At 47.0% G+C, this 9,507-nt stretch overlaps 1 long non-coding RNA gene across 1 annotated transcript; it reads left to right on the top strand.

The window, feature by feature from the left end:
- The first annotated feature begins 208 nt into the window (after positions 1-208).
- Positions 209-9,218, top strand: LOC310745270. Its single transcript, XR_014540053.1, has 4 exons — positions 209-328; positions 970-1,028; positions 5,205-5,245; positions 9,121-9,218. It is a non-coding gene; the product is annotated as an uncharacterized lncRNA (long non-coding RNA).
- The last annotated feature ends 289 nt before the right edge of the window (positions 9,219-9,507 follow it).

The raw sequence follows: 9,507 nt of genomic DNA, 5'->3' as shown, positions 1-9,507 counted from the left end.
ATGATACATTTGAGGAGGATCCAGCGATTGCAGCAATTGTTTCATTTATTGTTTTAGAGGTACACAAGCAGCTGCTAGGAGCACATTCCCCGGCGGTATGCGGAGTGAACGTTTCAACAAAAGACAAAGACAAACGACAGATAAAGTGGGCCAGTTCAGTGGCTGTCCTTCCAAAGAATCTAAAGTATGTAACTGCTTTGAATGTGCTGCCTAGACCAGTGGAATTGGCATGAACTCATCAATGCTTCTGGCATCAACTGCAGAGTTTGCTTGGTCCACTTAGTGAAAGCTGCTGTCCTTTTTCCCACTCCGTGTTGGCAAAGGGCAGGTGAGTATAGTATTAGCTTTTGACATTAACTTCTTCCTACCCGTACTTCAGGTTCTGTGTAGTCAGAAGAGTCAGATGTCGGTGGGAGACCAGCCTTTAGCAAAATTTTCAGCTGCCACCTCTTTCATCTCTCATTTGTCACCAGGTCTACTGGGTTCTTGAAGTACAAACTACTGTGAACTCCTTTCTCCTAATACAGGGAGGTGGTGGGTTCCCCCTCTATATGACCAGTCAATTCACAGCTGAGTACCTGCATGAACCAGGCCACCGACAAAAGACTGAGCAAAAAGCCAGCAAGAGGAGAAGGGCATTTGGAGGTTTCTGCTTCTGGGTAACACACTTTGATACACAAAGGGAATGACATGAACACACATTCAAGTACACAGGCAGCTGGAGAATGTGATTCTCCTCCATCACCCCTCCGCCTCCCTAGCCCTTAAAAATATTAACTCTGTCTGGTTTAACTGACAGATGTTATAAATGTAGCCAATTTCTGTCACACACCCATCTTTCATTATTTCATCTGATCCATTTTTAAAGACAGCTAAGCCTAAAAGCCATCACCATATCTTGTGCCAATGAATTCCATAAATTAATCCATGGATTGTGTGAAGAAGTTCTATCTTTTGTCTGTTCTGCAGGGATGTTGCTAGATGTTTAAAAGACATGAGGCACCGTCCCAGATGACATACATTTACAGGTATATGTACAGATGTCAATTTAAGTTGAATTAAGTTGACAAACTCTAGCCCTTGTTGCCAGGGTTTACTCTGAGCTGTGGGATGCCAGCAGGATTTTCTAGGTACACTGCCAAAAAACTGCTGTTTATATGTATATTAAAACTAAAAATAAGTCTTTTTCAACATAAAACATTATCTTTCTGTCTATCACATTTATATCCCACCTGTCCTCCAAGTTCAAGATGGCATACATGTTTCTCTTCCTCCCCATTTTACCCCAGTGAGGTAGGTTAGACTGAGAAACCAGTCCAAGCTCACCCAGTGATCTTCATGCCCGAACAGGGGTTTGAACCCTGATCTCCCAGGTCCTATTCCAAGACTCCAATCACTACACCACACTTACCTTTCATAACCACACTATCCTGCAATTGCAGGTCCTTGGTAGGCCTGGGTGATGTATTGATACATCCACCCAGGACTGATTTGAGCGCGAGAGCACGGTGGCACCTTCATCCAGCGGTATATCGGGGATGAAACCGCTCCCGTTCCTGAGAAGTGGCTTCAGTTTCACCCGCAATATATCACCAGGTGAAGGCACCATTGCGCTCTGGTCCTCAAACCGAGGGAGCAACAAGCTGCGAGGCACTGTGGCCCATGGAGCTCGTTTGTCCCTTGTAGTGCCAGGCCTCCATCCGCTGCCAGCACCCAGCGTGCCAAGGAACAAACTAGCTCCATCAGACCCAGACCCATGAGGCACTGGGGTGAAACCACCACCATTCCTGCCAAGGGAGTGATGTTTGGCTAGTGATACATCACGATGTTGAATAGCGGATATTGCCCAGCCCTAGTGCTTAGAAGCCCTTAGAAGTCCTCCGTCACTAGTCAGTACCATCCAGGGGATGAGGGTGGCACTGTGGTCTAAACCACTGAGCCTCTTGGACTTGCCATTCAGAAGGTTGGCGGTTGAAATCTGAGTGACAGGGTGAGCTCCCATTGCTCTGTCCCAGTTTCTGCCAACCTAGCAGTTCAAAAGCACATCAGTGCAAGTAGATAAATAGGTACCACTGCAGCGGGAAGGTAAACGGCGTTTCCGTGCGCTCTGGTTTCCATCACGGTGTTCCATTGCGCCAGAAGCGGTTTAGTCATGTTGGCCATATGACCTGGAAAGCTGTCTGTGGACAAATGCCGGCTCCCTCGGCCTGAAAAGCAAGATGAGCGCCACAACCCCATAGTCGCTTTTGACTGGACTTCACTGTCCAGGGGTGCTTTACCTACCATCCACACAAGATCTGTAGCAACTACAGACCAACACAATCTGTGCTACATCTAGAACACAATTTAAGTCGGTGAGCATGGCATACTGAAAAAACAACAGATGTTGCAGTGCCTCTCTAATATGGAAAAGACCTTCTGTGTATTCCCAGAAACACACACACACACACTGTGGTTGCTGCTTCATGCATTCCAGAGCAATTGAGACTGGGTGGTGTAGCAGTTAGAACAAGCATTGAGGAGTCCTTGGTTTCATCCACCTCCAGCCATTAAGCTCTTGAGTGACCTTGGGCCTGCGCAATCCATCTCACGTATTGGGCAAATAAAATGGGGGGGGGGAGAGAGAGTTAAGGTCCTTGGAGGAAGGTTGGGATAAAAATGTAATAAACAAGACGGCTGAAATTAAGCCCCAAGTGCTGATGATTCCATGAATTTTGGTACTGGGAGATGAGGCTTGCAAGACGATCAGGTCTCGTTTTATCTCTCTCGCTGCCGCTATGTAATCGTCTAGCGCGGTCCCTCTGGGCCGTACCTGATGCCACAGGAAGCCGCTTAGTTAGCTACACTCTTAGCCTGCCAAAGAGAAGAAACCTCAGAACAAATCTGTTTTGTCTAACCCTATTCCCTTGAGTGCCGCCACTCTCCACACGCTCACCTCCCAGACATGCCGTTTCCAATTAGGTTTAATTCTACATGAAATAAAATGCATTACATGTCGCAAGCTATTGCCAGTGCGGAGCTAAGGTTTCTTTCTGTCTCCCCGCCTCTCAAGGGTATGTGAACCAAAGCACATGATCTAGTAGCAGCTCCAGGGGTCTCCTGACTGGCTTTAAGATGTCACGGAGTCCAGGAGCTTAGCAAGGTTTTTAAAAAGAAAAAAAAAGAAAGATAGGTGGTGTGGACTGGATACTGAACACACCCAGCATTTGATAGAAGGATTACTATCAAAGTTTGCAGCTGATCTCATATATTCTTGGTCAGTTTGGGCCACATCCACACCATATATTTAAAACACTTTGATACCGGTTTAAAAGATAGCCACAGATGCCTAGTTTCATTTTCTGCAATAAGCTTCTGAAACATTTAATGTTCTCCCGGTCAAATGGAGAAAGGAGACTGCTAGTGTGCTATTTATTCTCTCAATTGGAATGGAAAGCACATACTACTCATCTCTGGAAATGTGTCACGGCAGAGTATGGAAAATAACAGGGTATCTTCAGCAGCAGGCTAGCTTATGGGCTCAGGTTGGCGGTCTGTTGCTCGTTCCTGTCATGCCTCAGCCTGGGGACTCCACATCAATGGAGAAGTAGGAGGTTAAGTCCTGGGTCAGGCTCCATTTGGGGGTGAAGTGTCAGGATCCCGGGAGGAGGCTGAGAAGAGGCTGATTGGAACAGTCTGTGTGAACTAACTCTGTCCAAGTGGACTGGCTGACTCTGACTCTCGATTGGCCCTTTGAAGTGCACCTTGCTTGTTTGGGCCGGATAGTGCTCTGGTTACTGTCCCATGGGTGTGGCTGCTGGGAAGTCCCTGCCTTACTCTGGTGCCCAGTGAGGACAGGGGAGTTCCAAAACATCCACCTCCAGAGGCTAAGTGTCCCACTCTTGTTCTATTCTGTTGTTGGACGTGAGTCTCTGAATATCATTTGTGGGAACTGGAGGAGTGGAGAGCACTGCTGTGCTCAGGTCCTGCTTCCATAGATAGGCATGTGTTTGGCCACTGCGTGAACAGAGTGCTGAACTAGGTGGCCCCCAATGGCCATCGAGCAGGGTTTTTCATAGCAGAGTTGGCCATTGCTGCACAAGTCCTCACACTGGCTCTCTTAAATTATATATTTTAATCACACTGGTAGTCCTCTCATGGCACAAGATCTGAGAACTGTGGTGTCTCCTTCTCTGCTACAGCAGACTGGAAGAGAGTGACAATGGGGTGTTAAATAAGTTTTGGTGGACAAACAGATCCCACTCATGTAATGCTGTCTCTTCTGTCTGGAGAGGGATGAAGGCTGTTTCCTTGCCCTCCTTTATTTCCTCCTGATATCAAACCAATTCCTCAGTTGTCCTCAGATTAGTACAGTACTTAAATCCATTTAATTACCATGATGAATTACACAGCTGCCATTGATCTCCTTGTTCTTACTCGCCCTGAGTACTAATGGGATGTTAATTTTGCCTTTTAAAAGTACAAAGTCTGATGTGGATTTTCTATTTACGCATGTTAATAGCTCTGTCAAAAGGAATCCAGGACTGGCAGTACATGACTAATTGGCCAGTTTGTTTTACTGTCCTCCTTGGTGAGGCTGATAGCATTTCCCCATCCTCTGGCAGAATGCAAATCAAATCTGCTATCAGCAGAAAAGGAAGGTCTGAATACTATTTAGCAGGGGCAAGGGTGGGGGAGAGAAGAGGAAGAAGATATAAGGGTTCGAACAGGAGCAGGAAAGCTGCTCCTATTATTGTCTGCAAGCAGTCCAGTCATTTGGGGTGGGGGGAGAGCTTAACAGGGGAGGGGCAGAGAAGGGATTTAATGAGCTGTGTTGAGCAGCGAAAGAATTACTGTGTAATTAACTCCCAGAAGATCTTATTGATGCTTCAGCAGTGAACCTGCAAGGGGGAGATGCTTCCATCTCCATCTGAATTAAACTTTAATTTGGTGTCAAAGGGCAATGGAAAGCCCTGAATTATAAAGCAAAGAAATCAATGAACTGTGTGAGGGAAAGGGTCACACAGCTCCCCACCTCAGCCCCCTTCCTGGCTCCTTTCCGCAGAGGTTGCCGATGGCCAATTTGGAGATAGAACTATGCTTTTATGTTCATACTCGGAGGCCCTTTGCCGGAAGTATTGACTTCTGCAGAAGCTTTGAATCGCCTAATTTACCATATGCTTCGTCCCTCCTGTATTCCTCGTCCATGTTGCCTCCCCATTCAGACTCCTGATAGCTCCAGCCAAGTCCTCTCCTGCCATCCTAGGTAAGAATGCATGTTTGTACTTTACCCTAATGAGCATCCTTCAATCCTGAAATGTGAATCTAAACTGACTGGGCCAAGGGTGCCTGAAGGACTGCCATCTACCGCATGTAGCTAGAGTGGCATTGTGCCCAGCTTCATAGGGGAACAGTCCAACTGGTTCAAGTTCATTTGAAAAATAAAGCACCCCAAGGGGGGAGAGCGAAGGGACGTAGGTGGCGCTGTGGGTTAAACCACAGAGCCTAGGACTTGCCGATCAGAAGGTTGGCAGTTCGAATCCCCACGACGGGGTGAGCTCCCGTTGCTCGGTCCCTGCTCCTGCCAACCTAGCAGTTCGAAAGCACGTCTAAGTGCAAGTAGATAAATAGGTACCGCTCTGGCGGGAAGGTAAACGGCGTTTCTGTGTGCTGCTCTGGTTCACCAGAAGCGGCTTAGTCATGCTGGCCACATGACCCGGAAGCTGTGAGCCAGCTCCCTCGGCCTATAGAGCAAGATGAGCGCCGCAACCCCAGAGTCGGCCACGACTGGACCTAATGGTCAGGGGTCCCTTTACCTTTAAGGGGGGAGAGCAGCAGGGACCTTGCCCATCAACAGTTAGCACCGGGCAACCAACACAGGGTCTTTACCCATTTAGGTGAAAAGTATTATATTTCTATTTAAATTATGGAAATTATTTTGAAATCTGAAACTATCCACATGAATTAACTTGTGCCCATTGTATACAAATATGTGCCGCCTTTTGAGCTGCATAAATGGCAATCATAGCCTGATTTGGAGTTCTCACTACTTGGGATCCCTTGTTGAAAACATGCTGGAGGCAACTAGGGGGGATACGTGCCAGCAGTGGATGTCAGGAATAAATCACATGGAGTAAGGGAAATTAACTCTTTATTGGAAGGAAGCAAGTTCAGCTCAAGAGTGCCAGGCCTAATGGGCACAGCAACTCTTCTCAGTAGGTTTTGGCCTTATTGTTGTGGAGGCTGAAGGTCCCCACCTTCCCACAGCGGCCTTAATCTTTTTCTCCTCCCCTGGTCGTACCTCTACTTACGTATCCCTCCGGATATGTAAACTTCGGGTTGCGAACCTGGCAAACCCAGAAGTGTATACTTCTGGGTTTCACCACATGCGCAGAAGCACTCTATCATGCTGCAAGTGTATGCAGAAGCGGCATCTCCGGATACAGACTTTTCAGATTGCGGGCGGACCCCCGAAACGAATTAAGTTCATATCCAGAGGGTCCACTGTACTTCCCAAGCAATCTGAGACTTCATTCATGCATCTGCCTGTGCTCCTCTCTCTTCACACTTCTTCTGGGGGGGACTAGAGAGAACGGGAGCTTGTCACAGCAGCAGCAGGAGGAGTCACTCTGGCTTCTTCACCAGCCTGACTCATCCCTGCCTCTTGGCCTCTCTCCTCTTCTGCTTCAGCTTCTGATTCTGGACTTCTCTCTTTCAGAAACTCTCCCTACTCACTAAAATCTGTTACCTCTTCAGCTTCCCACACACCCTCCTCCCAGGCTTCTCCCTCTGACTACCAATCCCTGGGCTCTGAGCCTTCTTCCCTTGAGGATTCCCCAGCTGGTACCTCCCTCCATTCTTCTGTGTCCAGCCAGTCCATGACAACAAGATGCTATTGGCAAGCGACAGTATAAGAGATGCTATAGTCCAAAACATCTGGAGGATGCCATTCTCCCTATCTCTGTGTTCTAGAACTCATTCTTGTAAATTGGGTTCTTCCATCTAATAAGAGAATAATTTGTGGCCTTGGAGTGTGAACTCTTTTGAGAATGGGAGGTGACTGAAAGGGAGCCATTTTCCATTTCAGAAACCATTTCAGACAGTGCTAGTGAACATAAATTAGAGTCCTCTTCAATGAACATCTATTAGAGAAACGTTGAGTTTCCAGCTCAGCTAGCGAGAAGTGCCAATGGGTTTGGTATTAAGATCGGGAAGGAAATTAATGTGAATGCACACAGAATTCAGCCAGCAGCAAGAAGATACATAACTGTATTTCCAAAGCGTTTACTTTAAGCAATCAAGCAAATTTGAAGATGTTTCCATTTGACAGGTCTATTTAATTGCTCTTTTACTGAATGTGTCCGCGTAGGGTGAAGGAAGGTTACAAGGCATTGTTCACAACAAACATTTCCCCACAGTTTCCAGTCATCGCTGTTTATCTACAGGGGTCGACACAACCCTACTGGGGGTTTTTTGTACCCATTTACAAACACAAATCTTATGGTAATGAAACCAGCATGGAAGCCCAAATGTTATGCCCCCACATATTTGTTTCAGGGATGGTTTCAGCTGCTTTGGGAATGTTTGGATTTGCAAGCTATCTAGTGAGAGACACACCACAACTTCACGTCTGCGCATTGCTGCTAGTGATACCTAACAAGATGGGTCGTTGTGAGTGCATGGAAGTAACTGTGTGCAGCTGGGGCAGGGAGTGGGGGAGCAAAGAATCGCACTAAAAAGCAAATTAGTGTAGCATGTTCACCATTTCTGTGTGGCCAATTGTAAACTTCCAGAAAACCACATGCAGCTTTTCCCAGATGCCAAATGAAGAGGAACTAGAAGTGGGCATTATAATACAGCTCAATTCCTGTTGTTACTTAGTGCTCTGCCGAATGGCCAGCAAAGAATTGCAACCTGATCCTAACCATATACATTCAGTGGAAAGTCCCATTGATTTCAGTGAGTTTAATCTCTCAAGTTAATATACTGTATTGAGAATCTCTACCTTGCCAACCAATGCCACCTCTGGAGGGTTTTGCTCAGCTTCACATACTGCTTCCAATAACTTGGGGAGGGTCGATAATAACCAAGTTTGAATCCCTTTTGGCTTCCTTTTCTTTACAAACTAATATACAGGGACATCAAAAAATTTCCAGACAGTATTGTGACAACCTTATTCAGGATATTCCCGAGGCGATATACACCAGCTGGAATGTAATGGGGCACTGACAGCAATTTGAAGCTGCCCTATGGCAGGCCTCCTATAGATAATTGTTGTGCAAATGTCGTTTGGCTTCCCTGAAGGCATGAGTTGCCATTGAATGCTGTTCTCTCCACTGGCATGGAGGGGTGCGGTTTGCACTGCAGCTGCCCTACTCCAAGCAAATTAATTCTATTATTCCCTTTACAGGCATGGCAAACTCAGCGAGGTTTAGAATTAAAATGGGTTTCATGCGAGGCACTGTTAATGCTTTAGTTTGTTTCTAGAACAGCAGAAAAGAGCACACACAAAACTCTGCAAGGGGTTTAAGGCGATAGCCAGTGTTGCATGAGATGACTTACCCTTCCGCCCCTCCACCCACCTGCAGCAGTAGAACCACTGGGACTGAGAAACAGGACACATGCCCTGGTCCCCACCACCCTTTGGTCACCTCCAAATGGCAGTGCACCAACTGCAACCATCTGCAACTCTTTCAAAAAACAAGACCAGAACTTGCCTGTCTGACAACTGTGAGGTGGAGACTTAGGGGGCCTGGTCTGCCTCCCAGCTCTCCAAAAGTGTTGTGTCTCCCACTCTGGGCTCTCCCAAGTGGCAGTGACCAGGTCACACTGAAGGACAGCCTGTACCTGCTTCCATTTCATTCCCTCCCTCCCTCTGTGTGTGTGTGAGAGAGAGAGAGAGAGAGAGAGTGTGTGTGTGTGTGCAGGAGTAGAGAGAGGGTATTGATCAGGCATCCCAGCCCTCCAGATGTGTGGGACTACAATTCCCATCATCCCTGACCACTGCTCTTGTTAGCTAGGGATGATGGGAATTGTAGTCCCAAACACCTGGAGGGCTGGAGTTTGCCTATGCCTGGTATTGATGAAGACATGAAGAACTTTGATGATGATGATGATGCAGTGCCTCTCCATCCTCCCAAGGTCTGAAGATGTGGTGAGTGGAGTGGACAACAGGAAGAAAGCCAGAGAGCAAGGAGAGAGAAAGTGGCAGGACCTGCTGCAAAGAAACCAGGCAAGAGTAGAAGGAGCTGATCTTAGTGGGTGGCACAGGAGAAAGAAGAATGCATAAGAGTGCACTGCAAAAACTGTTATTTGTTTATTTGTTACATTTATACAGTGCCCTGCTTTTCTTTCAGTGAGCCAAGGACAGTGCACCAGGTCCTTCCCCCACCTGGCGCCTGCCTACTTTATATCTTCACAACAGCCCTGTAAGGTAGGTTGGGATAAACGTAGCAAGTGAACAAAAGGAGTGAGTATTTGAACCCAGATCTCCCAATCCTAGACCAACACTCTAGCCATTATGCCACA

This window comes from Podarcis filfolensis (genome assembly GCF_964270895.1).
Source record: "Podarcis filfolensis genome assembly, chromosome: 11".
NCBI classification, from domain to species: Eukaryota; Metazoa; Chordata; class Lepidosauria; order Squamata; family Lacertidae; genus Podarcis; species Podarcis filfolensis.
The sequence above is the reverse complement of the archived record's forward strand: the minus strand, read 5'-3'. Positions and strand labels throughout refer to the sequence as shown.